Source organism: Zonotrichia leucophrys, chromosome 2 (genome assembly GCF_028769735.1).
Source record: "Zonotrichia leucophrys gambelii isolate GWCS_2022_RI chromosome 2, RI_Zleu_2.0, whole genome shotgun sequence".
Taxonomy (NCBI): Eukaryota; Metazoa; Chordata; class Aves; order Passeriformes; family Passerellidae; genus Zonotrichia; species Zonotrichia leucophrys.
The window spans coordinates 111,602,220-111,620,442 of NC_088171.1; the positions used below are offsets into that span (position 1 = coordinate 111,602,220).

General features: G+C 41.1%; 1 pseudogene; it reads left to right on the forward strand.

Moving 5' to 3' along the window:
• Positions 1-18,223, forward strand: part of LOC135442934 (chloride channel protein D-like) — a 76,724-nt pseudogene that overhangs the window by 41,146 nt on the left and 17,355 nt on the right.

An 18,223-nucleotide genomic window follows, 5' to 3' on the forward strand; every position in this document is an offset into this window, starting at 1 on the left:
GAAGGCTGCAGGGCTGGGGAAAATCAGCACAAGCCTCAGGGTTTCTCAATCGCAGATGGAAAATGCTGCTGAATGTTTCTGACAGTAAAGGAGGAGGTCTGGGCCAGGTCAGCTTGACTGTTCCTGCTAGAGGATAGAAGGGTAGGAGGAAGGCACAAAGTGGGAAGAAAAACAAGAAGCGGTGGCTGATGAGCCAGGCTCTGGTTCTTGATGTTCTGAAGATATTCTGTATAGGTTAAAACAATCACTTGAAAGTATTTTTCAGAGTTTAAGTTTCAAGAATTTTTATATTTAGAGTTTCAGAGTTTATAGCTTTTTATAGTAATTTTTACTGTTGGTTTTATTCCAGAAGAGTTTCCTGTAGCATGATACTTAAAAAAAACCTTGAAAGGAATCCACAATAAGGATACCCCATTTGTGTGAATGAGTTGCAGCAGATATGATGAAGCAATTCTTAAAATTCCACAGTTGCTGTTTTCCTTTCAACTGACATGTTCCTGTTTTTAAATAAAACAGTTCAATGCTGGGTTTAAAGAGAAATTCAAAGAATGCTGTGGTGTTATTGGAAATCTCTGGCTATGTCCAAGCAGAAAGAACAGTTGCATCACTCTGTTGTACATGGCTGACCATGCTATAGGAGTCCTTTGTTGGGATATCATCCTGAATGTTATCTTTTCAAACACAGAACAGAGACAGAAGGAGGGTGAAAATTTAAGTCTGGATAAATTTCCTACAGCTTATCATGCAGAAATGTGTTTATTGGCATTCTTTGAATGTAGATATTTGAAGTGCTTAACAATCTCTGACTGATGAGGTCTATTAAATGGCCATGTGCTGCAATTCACTTTGTCTGAATTGGAGAAAAGTTCCTGGGCAAAAGCCTTAGTCTTATGGGGAAAGGTTGCATATTTACTCCCAGGGTAATTGCGAATGAATATACCTGTTTAACAGGATGAAATGATAGGGGAAATAGTGGGATGTGAAAGGAGATGGCAATTGTTAGTAAAAAGCCTTAGTAAGGTATCATAAGGACAATATTTCTGTGCAGTGATTTTCACCAGGAAAAATATTTTACTTAATTTTGAGTGTGAGACCCACTTCATTGTGGGTCTAAACAACATTAATTACAGTCACATTACTCTCTGTTTTGTGTAGGAGGATTCACTCTGAATCTTTTATTCAAAGGCAGTTGTACTGGTGTTGTACAGTTGTACTGTACCCCCACAGCTGTTGGACATTTGCAGTAGCAGGTCAGGTGAACCTGGTCTACCTTTGTGCTTGGTTATAGTGGTTGTATGCAACCATGGAGGCAAAGCAGCTTGAGGGAAATAAAGTATAAAAATATATTTCATACCTCACCACTCTTCTGAACATACAGTCACTACACAGGGAAAAAGGACAAGTACACTTAGAAGAGGTGTTTGGGGTGAGATACCATAATTTGTGCACATGGTTTTCTACAAGCAGAACTTCATGCCAACTCACAGATTTGTGATTGTGGGACAGGGATGCCTGCACCATGCCTTGCACTGCCCAACATTGCTCTGTGTGGTAACTGATGCTCCTGCTGCTTGATCTCCTGAGCTGGACTTCTGTTGGAAGCTGCTCCATCCCTTTCCTGGCATCCTTCAAGACAATGTTTGTACAAGGAGCTTGTTCTGTCAGGAAGCAGGAGTAAGGGAAAACAAGTTTATATCTCCTGAGCTCAGCAAGAAAGAAAAAATATTTGAATTTGTTTGCTTTTTAAAATATTTGTCACAATGCCAAGCTATTTTGAGCAATCTGGCTACTTCATCTCTACTTACTCTTCTACATCTGAATTATCATAAGCCACCTGAAATATGGGAATCAGATGTGAATTTTAATGTAAGAGTCATGCTTCAAGCTGACGGGGTGGGAGGTGGAGCTGTCACTGCATCAGCCAAGATTCTCTGGTGGAAGTGTTGATTGATAACCTGTACCTGGGAAAGGAGGGGAGCAGCCTTCCCCTTTCAGTGGACTGAGTTGCTTTCCATTCCCTTGTGAAAGAAATAGGTAACCATTGCCTTCATCTCCAGGTATATGAAAAAATTGCAAAGTCCTTTGTTCCATTTTTTTCCTTAGGTAGAGCTCACAAATGATCTGGTCCTCCCCACTGGTGGTGCTGGCTGTCATGCTGGCCAAGATGGTTGGTGTTCAACATGTCCCTGTAGGTTCCCTCAGGAAGCTGAAATGCATTCCCTACTTGGATGTGGAACCTTTTGTTCACGACAGGAGAAAATGGTGAGGTCTCTCATGTTGCTGATCTGCAATTTTTCTGTGTCATGTTTTACACAGAGGCTGTGTGGCTTCTCTGAGACCTGGAACTTAGAGAGAAAAAGGGGAAAATGGAGACCCTGGTCCTGAACAAGGCCCCCTTGGTGTGATGTGCTGTACAAAGAAATGAAAGTCTCCTTTTCTCCTCAGGCTTGTGGTAGGTTTTGAATTACCACAGCCCCTGGAGTCCTGAGAGCAGTAAGTGCTCCATAGTGCCCAGCTGGATGCTGTTTATTAAGGGTCCAACTGAGAATCCAGAGAAGGTTTTCACAGACCATTGTCACAGTTTCTTGTGAGCAAAAGCTGTAGACCAGAGGAACAACGGCAGAGTATGGTGGAGTGTGGTTTGACTTCTGGATAACTGGTCTGGGCTTCTTGTATGTTCGGTACCATAAAATGTACACCTTCAGGTGGTGATTCCTGCCATCCAAGGACAGCAATTAAAGGGAGGTAAGAAGAATTGCTTTTTGGAAGTGCTTACATTAACTAAAGACTAAATTAATAGCTTGGAAAAAAGATTGCATCCTATATTTTTTTTAATCTACATAAATCCATTAAGTCCTGTGTATCTTTCAGTGTATGAACCAGTATCCAAATCTTCATTTTTTCATGGCATTGATGCCAGGTAATAAGTACTGTTTCCTCTCCTAAGTGTAGGTGCTGGGTCTGTATTTATCCTAGCTAGTGACAACTCTGTACTACTCTCTTCTATAAAATAATTAGCAGAAATACTGATTCTTTGAGAGGTTCTCTAGGAATTAATTAGGTATATATCCACAGCCAAAGCTATTTGCAGGACACTTCACTTTTCTCCCAGTACTGAGGTCCACTGGGCAATCTTTTAGCTTCAAATGACCCTCTAGAAAAATAAAATGTCTGCAACTCACTCTGTTAACTTTTTCTTCCAAATGTAGCCATGTCTGAAAGGTTTTAACAAGCACATTGAATGCTGGGTATAATCTAACTGTGTTTATCATGAGAGGAAAAATTGCCAGCAATGCAGTAGGAGGAAATAAAAACAATCTGTGACATTATGGATGACTTCTATATGTACGGCAGATAAAACAGAGGGGAAGAAGCCATAAAGTTTCCCATGGTATTCCAATTAGATGACAAGCCCATGGAAAGAATTATAACTGCTTTCCTGGTTCAGAACGAGGTCCTATTCACTTGAAGGACATATATATATACATTTATATATATATAAAATTTCATTTTACTCCCACTCCTTCTTTTTTTTTCCTCTCCAAGCACATTAAAGAAGGTTTCTGGACAACCTGATCACAGACTATACCAATACTCTAAAGCAAAATACATAGCATCACAACTTGGTAAAGATTTTATAGCTAGACACTTTATAGACTGCCAAGTTTTAGCCTAAATCTTCTTAGACATAGTCTGAGTAGGCTGATATATATCTTAAATAGCAGATGTAGTTGCTAAGCTGCTCTCCATCATATTCAAAAAGTCATGACAGCCAGGTGAAGTCTTCAGTGACTAGAAAAAGGGAAACTTCATACCCGTTTTTAAGAAGGATAAAAAGGCAGACCCCAGGAACTGCCATAGACAGTGGGACTGTAACCTCAGCAAGTTTGTGGATGATGAAAGGGTGAGTAATGCTGTTCATCTCCTTGAGGGAAAAGATGTCATCCACAGGGGTCTTGGCAGGCCTGAGGAGTGGGCCACTGTGGAGCTCATCACGTCCTGCACCTGTGCTGGGGCAATCTTTGGAAACAGTACAGACAAGGGAATGAATGGACTGAGAGCAGCCCTGCAGACTTGAGGATACTGGTTGACAAAATATCAGATATGAGATGGCAATGTGTGATTGCTGCCCAGAAAGCCAACTGTAATCTGGACTGTGTAAAAAGGAATGTGACCAGCAGGTTTACTCTGCCCTTGTGAGACCCCACCTGGCACATTGCATCCAGCTCTGGAACCCTCTGGACATGGATCTCTTGGAGCCGGTCCAGAGAAGGTCCACAAAAATGATCAGATGGCTGGTACACATCTCCTGTGAAGAAAGGCTGAAAGAGTTGTGGTTGTTCAGCCTGGAAAAAAAAAGCTCTGGGGACACCTTGTTGCAGCTTTTTAATGCTTAAAGGGGTCTTATAGGAAAAATGGAGAAAGACTTTTTATCAGGGCCTGTAGTGATATGAGAAGGGTCAACAGTTTTAAACTAAAAGAGAATAGGTTTAGATTGGACATAAGGAAGATATTTGTTATGATGAGAATGCCTCATCCCTGGCAGTGTCCAAGCCCAGGTTAGATGGAGCAGCCTGGTCTAGTGGAAGGTGTCCCTGCCCACGCCATGGGGTTGGAACTAGATGATCTTTAAGGGCTCTTCTAGCCCAACCCATTCTATATCATTCATGTCCCTGGTCTCCCCAGCATACTTGGATGCTCTGTTACCTTGTTATCTTCTCAAACAAATGATGCTTCACCATTCAGCCACCTCAGACCTGTGGGATTTGGTCTGATCTCCAACTCTCTTGTAGCTTGGGCATCCCAAACCCCTGAATAGTGATTTAAGGGATTTCTAGTCTGCCTCTTAAAGTAAAAAATATAACAAATTATGAGGTCTACCATTAAGTCTTTGTAACAATTCCAAGCCTTAGATCTTATTATTTCACCTAGCATAGGGAATCCACATATAAGGATAAGACAGTAAAAAAAAATGAGTCTCTTTACATGTTACCTTATCTCTCTTTGCTCATTGCTTCTGAGCATCCTTGAAACTTTAGCAGAAGTTCTGGAGCAGAAATTCCACAGAAAGGTGTCTGACAATGATATTTTCTTTCCATGTGCTTTCCCCGTGGATCAAAGCTTCTCTTTCTTTTTTCTCTCTGACTGATCCTGCAGCTAACAAGATGCTGTGGGAGCCTGCCTATTTGCTTCTTTAGTCTTTTTTTTCCTCCATGACCACATTATGTAAGGCTCTGCTGTTTTTAAGTTCCACTTATTTGCTACACTTTAGTAGCATTTTAAGTAGTATTTTAATCTTCAAATGCCTCCACCCAGATGTAATTTTGCACAGACTGTCCTCTTCCTCTGGTTGTGTCGGCTTGGTTGAAGGTTGCTGCTCTGGAAAAGCGTGGGTGACACGGTTACATTTGTGCATCTTTGTTCAGTATTATTCTGATAGAGCACAAGATGTATAAAATGTGCATTGCTGGATTCCCCAAATCAAAACAGGGACAGGGGTCAGCTATGTAGGAACTGGTAGCTAGCATGTATTTATAAACAGGTGATAAATTATATTTGTGCATGCAGAGTGAAAGATCCAGATAACTAGCAGCTTGCTTAAATGCCACATAAATTTGCATCCTTCTTCAATGGAAACTGAAAAACCTTTGGTAAACAGCACCTGGTTGGTAGCAGAGAGGAAAAGGGACAGACTCAAAAGAACAAGTGACTTTAGGTACTCAGCACTGGTACTGCCAAAGTGTGGTTCTTCTCTTAGTTCTTCATTGGTGCTAAGGATGATGAGACCTTCTGTGTTTGATGATCTTGTTGATTCCTCTTACAGGTCTGGATGAAATCCCTAGGCAGAAAATATGTTACACACTGAATGGGAAAGCAAAAACAGCCCTCAGATCAGCAAGGTGGGGGGCAGCACTAAGGTCCAGCTCCACAAAGGAATGTGACTCCTAACTGCTGCAGAAGTCAATGGGTACATTGAGAAGCTCCATTATCTACACTGTGAAGACATCTCTGTAAATACTATTTTGTACAAAATTGGTGGAAGTGAGACCTGGATCTTCAGTGGTATGTCACTGCCTAATTTGTATTTAGTCACTGTCATCTCTGGATGCTCTGCTTCCTATGGAGCAGGGAAGCTTAAGATTTGTTTTCATAACACTCATTATATTTTTGGAACCTCATTGATCACCCTGCCTGTTTTATTCTGTGCTCTGGGTGATAAGGCTCCAAACACAGCTGTATCTAGTGCAGGGCTGCTACAGTGCACTATGATTTCCAGCTACATTGCACACCACTGTAAACACCCCCCCTTATAAAATCTGGTTCACTGGAGCACTCAAAGCTGCTGGCTGCCAGGGAATGTTCCTTAATGAGGGTAAGGAGTACTTGAACACATCTATGACTTGGCAACCCTTCCTGCTTTTTATAAGCTACTATACACTTCAGAGAGAAAATATCTTAGAGGCTACTTTTTAATGGGACAAGTTTACTTAAGAGCTGAGTGGAGTTGGTGCCAGTAGTTCTGTTTTGTTCTAGCTTAATATTAGCCTTGTCAAAGTTCTTATAGTGTCTCCTGGGTGTTTCTGTATTGCATACCATATAAAGCTGGTTTTGGGAGCCAAGAATTTTGGCTGGAATATATATTATAGTGGTCTCATTATATTTTTCTAAAGTGTATCAGAGGTGGCCCTATATTAAAGATCCATGGAGCAAGGCTGATTTTTTTTCTTTCTCTTTTCTGGTTTTGCCTTAGCCCACACTGCAGACATTGGATCCAGAATTTGAGCCAACCCAAGTCTGAGGGTTATTTGGGATCCAAGGTCTTGGTTTGGCCTGTAATAAAATTTGGATAATTAGTGATTTTTTTTTTTTTAGACGATACCCTAGATTTTGAAAATCACCAGACTTTTGGGAGGGTGCTTTTGGTTTGGGCCTGCACTAGCAACTACTACACGAAAAGATTCCTTTCTCATCCTGCTGACATAAGTATTCACTCAAAGACAGCTTGCCAACATGGAGCAACATGTGGTGCATCCTGTCTTGCCTCTCTGAGAAGATGTGTGTTTTATGACTGCTTAGGGCTTTCTTACTGACAGACATCATTAGGTGGTGGACTTGGCAAAGTTTTCTCATCAGAGGGCATCCAGCCCATCTTTTCTAGAGTGTTTGTGTGGGAAGCTGGATCCTCTTCTGCTGCACAAAGGAAAAAGGGAGCTGTTGTAACAAGGCCATGCTTTGTCTTGGGAAAATCCTGGCTACCACAGAAAAGATGGAGAGAATGTGTTGAGATGTGGGTGAGATTTGTTAAAATTATGTTTGGGCTTTAAGGTCAGGTTTAAGAAAACATGGCAAAGAACCATTTTTATTCCTTTTTTTTTTGCCCATTCTCCTGTGCTGGGTTTTGAGTTTGGTGTGATCCCATGACCCAAAAAGCAGCTGTATGAGCCATAAACAGTGGAATTGAACCCCTGACAAAAAATACTATGGCAGAACCAGGTGCTGCTTCATGTGCATGGCAGAGCAGCAGCACAGCCTTGCCTTGGTTTCAGTGCAGTGCAGTTGGTGGTGCCCACATGGGATGGGTGAAAGGATCCACTGCTCCCTCCTGTACCTACAGCAGCTCTCTGTGGGACAGTCCAACGTGTCTCCCCTCATGATCCTCTTAACCTGGCCAGGGGCTGATGCCAGCTGGCTTTGCTGTACACCAGCTTTTCAGGTGTCCTGGATTGCCAAGAAAATTGTATTCTATTTGCCATCTGTATGGCAGTTGTCTTCTGTTAAGTGGGCAGCTTTCCTTATCTCTTCCACAATCATGCCTCCCTCCGGGGAGACATCTGCTGATAACAGGCTACTGAACGTCACTGCATGACTGATCAGAACTAGAACATCCCATTGTGAGAGGCTCCACCCAGAGGGAGGGGCCAAGCATTCCTACCCGGATATAATCTTGAGGTTCTGGAACACCAGCGCAGCTTCTCCACTGGATTTCCTAGAGGAACAGCTGCCTCTTCCACTGGATCTTCAGAGGAAGACTACACGTTTCTACAGGATCCCTGCTCCACCTGACACTCCAAGAGGACTGCAGCCACAATTCCAATTGGACTGCTACCAACACCCTGACCAACAGGGTGTCAGGTTGTGTTCTGACTCTGTCAGTGTTGTTTTAGTGTACTGCATTGTTTATTTTATCTTTTTATTTTCTTCCCTAATAAAGAACTGTTATTCCTGCTTACGTATTTTTGCCTGAGAGCCCCCCTTAATTTCAAATTTATAACAATTCGGAGGGAGGAGGCTTGCATGTTTCCATTTCAGGAGAGGCTCTTGCCTTCCTTAGCAGACACCTGTCTTTCCAAACCAAGACACCAGGTTACCCAGAACTGCTCCTAAAAGCAACAAAACAAAGTGAGGAGTTGATGCACATGAGTCTGTGTGAGGAAGGTTAATATGAACATGAATGGAAGACAAACTTCCCACTGGGCAGAGTTACTGGTGTATATTAACCCAAATATTTATGTTATGGAGGCATGCTTTTCTGACAGGTGGTGGTAAACAAGGCTACTTAGCTCTGTAGTTTTCAGGATTTTCTCTCTTTATAAGAAGTTTGGAAAAAACCCCAAAATTTAGTGACACCGAATGAGCTACAAAGATGAACTAATGGGCCTTTTCAGCTTTAATCCTCAGAGAACAGAGACACTGTTTTCTACTGTTAAATTTCACACCAAACTTCAAATTTTTCATGAAGTCATTTCAGTGTCCAAATCCATTAGGAAAAAAAGACACCTGCAAACAGTTCAATCATATTATGTGAATATTCAAAGGAGACAGGGAGAGGAAGGCTATATGGAGGGAGTTCTGTTTTCAGGCCTGCCCCGTTTTCTCACGTTGCTTTGGCCAAACCAATTAATTTTTCAAAATTCTCAGTTACAGAGGGAAAAACAATGCCTCCATGTCTCATGTGGCTTTCAGTGTCCCTTGTCTTTGCCAAGTATTGTCAATTTCTTGAACAAAATTCTTTTGTTTAAGAAATTGGCCTTATGTAAAGGCAAGATTTCTTGTGAACTCTAGATGATTTTTCACTTGACCTAATTTTGACTATTTAATGAAGCTACTACCTAAAGGTAGTACATGAATCAAATTTATTTTATCTATTTAGATTGGTGAAACCATAAAAAGAAGCCCAAGATTCCAGTTGCATTACTGTTTATTTTTAGAGCAGACTCTGAACAAATGAAACAAATTGCCTTTCCCATGCTAGAGTAAATACCAACAGATATAACTCTTCCTCTAATCTAAAGTAAACCTTTCCCAGTCTTAGCCATTCCCTTTCCTAAAATGTCCAGGATGAGTGCTGGCACTGTGCTCCAGGTTTGGAGCTGCAGACTTCTACAGAGCTGTGGGTGAGGAGCAAGTGTGGAGCTGGCTGAAGTCAGGAATTGGAAGGGCTGGAGGGATTTGATTGGAAGGGCTGGAGGCTGAGTTTGAGCACAGTGCTGACCTACTGGCCTTGGAAGTGCACTGGTAGTTACTGCAGTGCTCATAACCAAGGATATACAATAGAAGTTACGAATTCAGGGATAGTGAAGACGAGCCAACAATCCGTCGGATTGAAATCCTTGAAGGACCTCGTAAATACTTTAATGTTTACACAGGGCCTGTATATTTTCACAATTACCTTTCCATGAGCCCAAAATGTTTTAACACTGGAATGTTTTCAGGCTTTAAGAAGTTATATTTTTCTGATACGTCTGAAAACTGCAGGCTCAGCTTCTCTATTGGCCCATTTTTTCTCATGAACAATTAAAGCTGGATTCCTTTTTACCCCCAAATATGGAGAATGTAAATGGTGAGTTTTACTAAAGTTATGTACTGAGTATGATCGCAGTGTAGTGAGAAGAAAAGGTTTGAATTTACAAGAGAATGTTGTACCATAAATTGGCAAAAAGATGCATATACAGTATTTGCCTCTATTATAATTAAGAAGTGATAAGAAAAATGACTTTTCTGTAGAGAGATTCTTGAGAGAAACAAACCTATAAGGAGTTTGAAAGGTTTGAGGCAGTTCTTTAAAACCTCAGGGTGAAAGTTTGGAGGCATGAAGACATAGATCAAGTGTAGGGAATTTTGCAGCAGCTGAGTGTTCCTCTGGTTTCTGTCACAAGGCGCTTCTCTTTTCAGTCCAAAACAAGGCTCCTGTTAGAGTGTGAATGGGACTGTCATGGAGCTGGCACACCTGCTGTATGTATTAGACAAGCAGTGACAATGGATTGGTACTTAATATGAGGCTCTGGCTCTTGCTGTGAGGTCCATTGTGAATCGGCTGTAAGGTCCATAGTGAGTGTAACACAGATCCCTTTTGGCTCACAGACAAGTCTTTCTGCCTGATGTTGAGAGAGGGATAACAAATCCACAGTGACTTTTGGTGGTGTTTTCTATTTCTGGGGAGTCCTGAGAAACCAAAAGAAGTGACTTTTGCACACTTTCTGCAGAAGGAAAGGCGCTGAAGCAGCATCTGGAACTAATAACCTGTGTTTCACAGCTCACTGGTGGGCAGCAAGGGAGCCGCTCCGGCTCCAGCAGGCCCTTACGTAAAACCTGCACACAGTGATTTTCAGCTGTGGGAAATCTGAAACGGCTTCTGCTGGCCCAGGGAGGAGAAGACAGCCTGACTCCCTGTTGGCTCACCTGGGACAACAGGCTCCCTGCAAGGGCATCACCTCAGCCTTCAGATGTGGTAGCACGCAGGTGGAGCATGCACATACACACACACTCAGAGGAAAATCACATCCAACCATCAAATGGGGTATTCCACTAATTGGAAAGTCTGTTCTGGTGTCTGGCCACCATTTGGCAGATACTGACAGTTTCCACTTAAAGGCAGCCAGCCTCGCCAGAAAGCCAGCTGTGCGGCTGATCTCATGAAGATGTCATTGAACAACCCTTTGAACTCCTTCAAGAAATGGTGGGTCTGACTCGAGGCAGGCTGGAATCCCCTGGGGGTCTTTGCTGGATGTGGGAATACAGACATCCATTGACGTAATAGTTACACCTCAGCAGCGTTCCTGAATTGCATGTAAGGATATCATCTTCATTCCGGCACCAGGGACTCCTTCCAAGCTCACCTTAAGCTGAAACAGAGTATCTTTGGTGTTCATATGTCACTTTTTCTGTTCCTGTGAGTGTTGCTACGTCCTCATAAATATGGGTGAGTTGTCATAATGGTTGCCATGATGAAAAGAATTACTTATTAAAAAAGAAGAAACAGATGGCACAAAATACTTCAATGAATTTCAGCATGTTTGGGAAATGACATACCCGTTTTAGAAATATCAATTTTTTGAAGGTGGTAAATGCTATCTCACACAATTGTGAGTACACTGAGCGTATACAGAGTGACAGCAGAAGTAAGGCAAAAATAAAAAGACATAGAATGGAGTAGTTTTATGAAAAGCCATGGAGAGATGAACATAGTTTTATTAGCTGCTGCCATTTCAATACATGGAGTTTTGACAGTAGGTGAATGGGACACAAAAGCCATGTTAGACAGAAAAAGCCTCAGGAAGCTGAATCTTGGTGCTGGGGAGAAACAAGGAAGGAGAAAGAGAAAGCAAATCATACACAGATTTGCTTTCTCTTTCCAGAAATTTCGTTCCCAGAATTGTAGGAATTCTGGGATGTGGGAAATTCTGTTCCCAGAATCCCATATATCGACCACATTTCACTATAAATAAACTGCCGGGTGCAGAGACAGCCACTTATTTCCCGGAAGAGCAGAAAGTAATGCCAGCATCCAGGGCACTATTTTTAACACATTCTGCACTTGTAGTGGAGAATTACTTGTAGTGGAATGACTTACTTGCTGTAAGTCATAACTGAGGTAAAAACGTGCTGCATGTGAATGGTATGTAAAAAGCGGGGGGATTAGTTAAAGGAATTTTTTTAAAATGATGAAAGTTTGTAGAGATTTGTAGCTCAAAGTGTTTTTATGAAAAGATATTTATGGTTCCTAATGTGAAAGAGCTATAAGAGAGATATAGATTTTTTAGAAAAGGGAATGCTGAAGTTGGAGGAGTTAAATGCCTTTCCCATGGAAGTTGATTGTACAGCTGGAAGGAGAAGTGCTTTTGCTTGAAATTCTGGTTAAAAATGTCAAAACCCTATATTTACTGGACTGGGAACAGTGTGTAATCTGTATCTCTAGGTAACTAATGTTGTGTTTTAATAACCTGACTACACTTTTCCACTACAAAGTGTCTGATTTTTGGAGGGATTGAGAAATTTGAAATATTTGTTGTATTTTTTTCCATCTGCGTTACTTTTGTTTACTTGTTTTGTGATCCATTAGACCTAAATCTCAGTACCCATTCTGACTAGAACATCACCTCATAATCTGTGCCTGTGATTATTAAAACAGATACAGCTGTCACTGTCCATTCCCAAACATTTTAAAGCCAGAACTTTAATATACTAGTCGGTGCTTTCTTGGACCAAGGGGAGTGGAAAAACTAAGGTGGCTGGTGCAGTACATGAGGGTGGAGGCCCTGAATGAAGCTTTTATAAAACTGTCTCATAGGAGATTTCCTCTCTTCTTTCCAGTTTGGATTAGGTTTTCTGGCATACGTTTTCAAGAAACTCATCATGTCTTTGCATTCAAACTGCAAAAGCCAGCTTAGTACTTTGTGAATTTCCCTTGGAAATTGCTCTGCAATGCTTCATCCAGAGAAGATGCATTTCCCTGTTTGTTTGGTTATAAGCAAATTCACAAGGCATTTATTTCAGTGCCCAATTTACTTGCTTCTCTCACTTCTCTCTTCTCCATTCCAATGGAAGTTTGTTTGAAATATTTCTTTGAATTTAGATAGCTTGTACTGGTGTCTTTTTGAGAAATTACTTTCATTGCCTCTCATTGGTTATAATGCCAGGGCAGATGGATTTAACACAAGCTTAACCCTTTTGTTTTTGGAAAAGATTAGTAGAGGCTTAGATAATAACTTGGAAAATACAAAGATAGCTGAATCATTGCCATTTTTAATAAAGTAATAATCAGCAATGATTAGGGTTAGCCCATTGGATATCGAGATAGCTAATCTGACACTGGACCCTTCTGTCTGTGGACATTTACACATATTCATAGATGTTCTCTCTTGAGAACATGGCTCTGCTTTACTTGCAGGGCTCCTTGTCTCCTGACCATTCAGCTGAGCAGCCTTGGCAGGAGGGTGTTTGCTCCTGGCCCCCAAGAACCTGGGTGCTGCTTCATCCCCTGTGTCTTGGAGATCCCAGGTGAGGGCTCATAATCAATCCCCACAGCTGAGGTGAGAACCCATTTTGGATTCTCTGATGTTTCTACCAAAAGTGGGCTTTTACAGGCCATGTCTGCTAGATGCTGCTCTTCAGTGGCCATGGTGCAGCACCTTCTGTTGGACCTGCAGAGCTGGTGAGACCAGATGTGTGCCAGACAGCTGCTTGTTGGAAATGAGACATTTCCACACCTGGTACTAATCACATGGAGAAATGCCCAGTTCTGGACAGAAACACCAACTGAGTTTAGATGCATTCAGGTTTGGGTGGAAGCAGTGAGCAGGCACTGTCAATAGCTCTGAATATTTAGATGCCTGTACTCCCCTAAATACTGACATGGTTAATGAAGGCTGCTAATTACAATTTGTAATTTGTTTTTGGACACGTAGGGTGAAAACTTAGTCAAGAACTATGACTTTTATATTTCACCTATGGCTTTGCAGGTGGGGAATTGAGGCTGTAGTGGTTAAGTTGCTGTTTTGATAGTTCAAGCATGTGGATCCACTTCCATGATCCTTTACCTGTTTTTCCCAAGGTCACATGCACATCTTAATTCATTTATTTGTAGCTAAATGCCCTTGCATAAACAACTGCATCTACAAAGCGGGTAGGAGCTGCTGTTCTTCTCACTTAGCAGTATTTTATATTGATGGTGCTGCTGGGAAAAACTTCATAAGAATGAAGGAAAAAAAGGTAAAGAAGTAGAAAAGCAAACTCTTGGAAGAAAATCTCCAAACACTCAACATTTTCCCAATCTTTCCCACATCTCATCCTCCTTGTCCCAATCCATCTTTTTTCCAAAACACAGAGACTTCTTAGTCTCTGACCTTTGTTTCTTTTTTGTTATGCAATTTTTCAAGCATTAGAGAGAGACAATTTACCAGCAGATTATGAGACCTTGTGGAAATCCATTTTTCTTTAGTGTACAGTAGTTAAACACATATAACTCTTAAATCCTCTCTGGGAAATAAGTGACAGGGAGACATTCAGCTAACCCAAACAACACATTTCACAGTAAGTGCTGTTCTACCAAAAGGCCTTTAGACTGAATAGCTAACTGTCCCCTTATTTAAGGATATTGAGGGAGCCAGGATCAGGGGATGCTGGGAAGCTTGTTGTCTTACAGTCAGTGTAAATATTTGTAGATATTCTGAAGGGAGTCTGAACCCTGAAAAACTTCTGTCTCCTGAACTACCATAAGGATTTCTCACTTAGTTTAATACTCAACTAAACTAGAGACAGAAAGGAGTTGTAGGCCTGGTCTGCCGTGCAAAGTTCCACTGAAGAGTGATTTTCAATAGAGCTAATTAAACAAAAGCACATCATAGCATGCATGCACTTACATCAAAGCACGCTGAGATTTTATAGGTTTAATTTAACTTTAAATCAGCTTAAATGTGTCTATTTCATGGGCTAACACTGAGTCGAGCACATCAATTTTAAATAATTAAAGTGGTGTTCTTTTCCAGTGTAAGGAGGTTTTATAGGCTTTTCTGTTTCCCTTTATTGATCTCAATGGTATTCTATGCACATGCTAAAAAACCCTTTATTTTTCACACACCTTAGTTGAAAAACTACTGAATTTAGTCATCTGCACATGATTAACATCTTTGCACTACATATGTACTATTCTGTTACATAGTGAGATCCATATTGGCATGTAATTTTTGGATAAGCTTTTTCATAGTTTGTTTTCACTAAATGTCTTGTTGAAAAGAAAATTGGTGTGCCTGTGACAAGTATGTAGAAATCTTTTTTATGACTTTTAAGGCAAGGAAAAAAAGAATTTGTATTTAAATGTAAGCAATTTCCTGTGATGTTGTAAGTTTGTTCATAATGGGGTAACTTTAAAGGTGATAGATAGTAAGCTAATATAAATAAATAAACTGTATTTATAATGTAGTAGCAGCTACAGGTCATCATAGCAGTGTGGCTTGTTCAATATTAGAATGAATATTCTGTTTTTCCAGCAAAATGAAATGTATTAAAAAAAAAGAACTTTCTAATCTCAGAAAATGCATGAATAGTGCAGACTAGAACAGAATAGTACTTGTCTATGTTCATAACACAGGTAAGTAATTTTAACATCGTCCAACCTGAGAAGTTCCCCTTAGCTAATGAGCCTGTCCTCTTAATTGCTCAAACTTCTAACCATACTCAGACAAAAAACCACCACAAGTATTAAGCAACCCCCAAAACATTCTCCTGAGAACTATTTATACAAGATGCAGTGGTCAGTCAGGGCAGTAAAACAGTGGTTTACAAGAAGCCCAAATAAAACCTAGAGCTGTCCTGAGCAGGATGGCCTGTGGTGAGTCAATGGGTAAACATTCTCAGTGCAGAAAGAAAAAAAGGGGAGAATCAGCCTAAAACAGATGAAGGAAAGTCTGTGAATAAATCCAAGCAAGCAGTGTTGCCTGTGTTCTCATGCACCTTAATCCCTGTCATGTGTTTGAATTAGGATTATGCTTCTCTCCCACCCACCTTTAAATCCTTTTAATAATCTGAAACTTACATAAAATATGGAATAAATCTATTTGAAGAAAAGCTCCCTTGTACTGCAGGTTGTCTAAGGAAACCTCTGTGTTATGATTAGATCTGTTATGGTTAGATCCTTAACAATTTATTTTAGTGGGAAAACTTCCATTGGATTTAACAGCAACAGGGTCTGAACTACATTTTCAAGAATCATTTCAAGACAGTTTGCCATTCAGGAATACTGGCTTCTTACCAAATGACTTTTTCAGTTACATCATAAGGCAGATTGTCTTCATTCCATGTTATATCCAGTCCCATGGATGTGGTCTTGAAAGCAACCTGAAACTTGGATATCATAACTTTGGTGAAATAGCCTTAGTACTTTAACACATTATGCTAGTATAGTGAGTTATGTTTTGGGAGAAAATGTTCTCACATGTCCTATAAAAGAAAAATTTACACTCGATCTATTTTTGTAGTGAGGCTACAGCTCTGTGTCTCTCTTTGAGGTAAATTTATTAAAGTAAGACAGGCCTACTTGATAAAATCCAAATGTATGTACCCTGCATTATTCCATAAAAAGGCATTTCCAGCATGGTAAATGAAATGTCCTTGCTTGAAACTGCATTTCAAAACCAAGGCCTTTGTTGCATCAACACAAGCATGCAGCAGCAGTGGCACTCACCAGCTGAGCAAAGTGTCATTTGGGAGGCTTTTGGGCCAGCTTGTGGTTGTGAAGGTTAACAAAGTTTCTGACACTGTTTTGTACCACATTCTTGTATCCAATGTCTTCAGTCTAGAGGCTGAACAGCCAGATGGTAAAATATCTGGTGGGGTGGTTTGCCTTAGAGGGTGCTGATTAGTGGGACATGCACTGCCTGGAGGCCTAACAAGGGGAGTACTGCAGGGTCGATCACTAGAAATGTTTAACAGTTCCATAAATGACTTGGAGGAGACAGTGGAGTGTGCTTTCAACAGAACGGCAGATGCTGAGAAACTGGAATGGCCAGGGCTGGACTGCTCATGCTGTGAGGCTGCACAACTGGGGCCTGTTCATCCTGGATACGAAGTGGCTTCGGAGGCCCCTGACAGTGTGTGCCCTCCTCCTCCTCACACCCATAGTTATGGGGTTGGAGGACCCTAACAGTGTGTGCCCTCCTCCTCCTCACACCCATAGTTATGGAGTTGGAGGCCCCTAACAGTGTGTCCCCTCCTCACACCCATAGTTATGGCCTACCATTGGGAACGTGGAGCCATGGTCTCCACAACAGGGCATGTTGGACAAGGAAAAATGGCACAAGTTGAAAAGAGATGTTCATACTGGATATGAGGAAATACCTTCCCACCAATAGGACAGTGGGGCAGTGGCACAGGCTGCTCGAGGTGGTTGCACAGGCTTCATGCTTTAGAAGTCCTTAAGACCTGACAGGAGAAATGCACATTGTTTGAGCTCATGGTGGAGCCCACCTTCAGCAGGAGGCTGGTCCAGAGAACTGCTGAGATCCCTTCTGACTTGAACAATCCCTGATTCTTATGATCCTAAAAGTGCCACTACAGTTTGGCTTGGTGCTTACCTGAGAAGCAGTATATTGGTAAAGGCTTTCTTTAGCCAATTCTTTTAGAAGATGCCTTGACCTTGTAACAGTCTTTCATAAAACAACTCTTTTGCCTGCTTGTTTCCTACATCCTCAAAGCAAAGTTATTCCTTACACTGACAGACAGAAGACTTCCTGAAAGAAAAGTCACTGATGATGAGTAGTGAATCAGCACAGTCCTTTGTGTGCTCTTACCTCTGCAAAAGCTCACTGATGATAATGCAAGGGGTATGGTGGATGTAGGCAATACACACACTTCATAATACCAGACAAAACCAAGATCACAGAAGCATATAATGAGATATCCCTCACATTTTTAGAAGTGGTTGATTTGACAAAACAGAAGGATATTTCATAGGTTTCTACAATAACGTGGAATATTTGCTTTCCGTGCAACAGAGAAAAATTGTGAAGTTGAGAAGACTGAAAATCTACACTCTTATTTCTGCTAAGAAATACACTCTAGAAATTGCTGGAATGAAACAGTATTCACACTGCTCTTATTTAAAAAACCATTTAGGGTTTGTACATAGTTCACATGATTCAGGAAGTAGCTATTATCATTAATCATGTTTTCACATTGTGTTCACTGTGCTAGGTCTATCACATTCCTAGACAAAGCTTAAAAGCAGGCAAATATAGATTTTTATCTGGCCTATGGAAATGGAAAAGAGGTGAAGGATGAGCAGGAATCTACTCATTTAGGAACAATGAAATTCCTTTGGTGGAGTGATTTACACAACAAGCAGCCATAGTGGCACAATTCTGACAGCAGCTTGTGAGCATCTATGGTTCCCTTTGAGTTTCACCACTTGTACTTCATTAATTGGTAGAACTCAATGCGGTTAAGAATG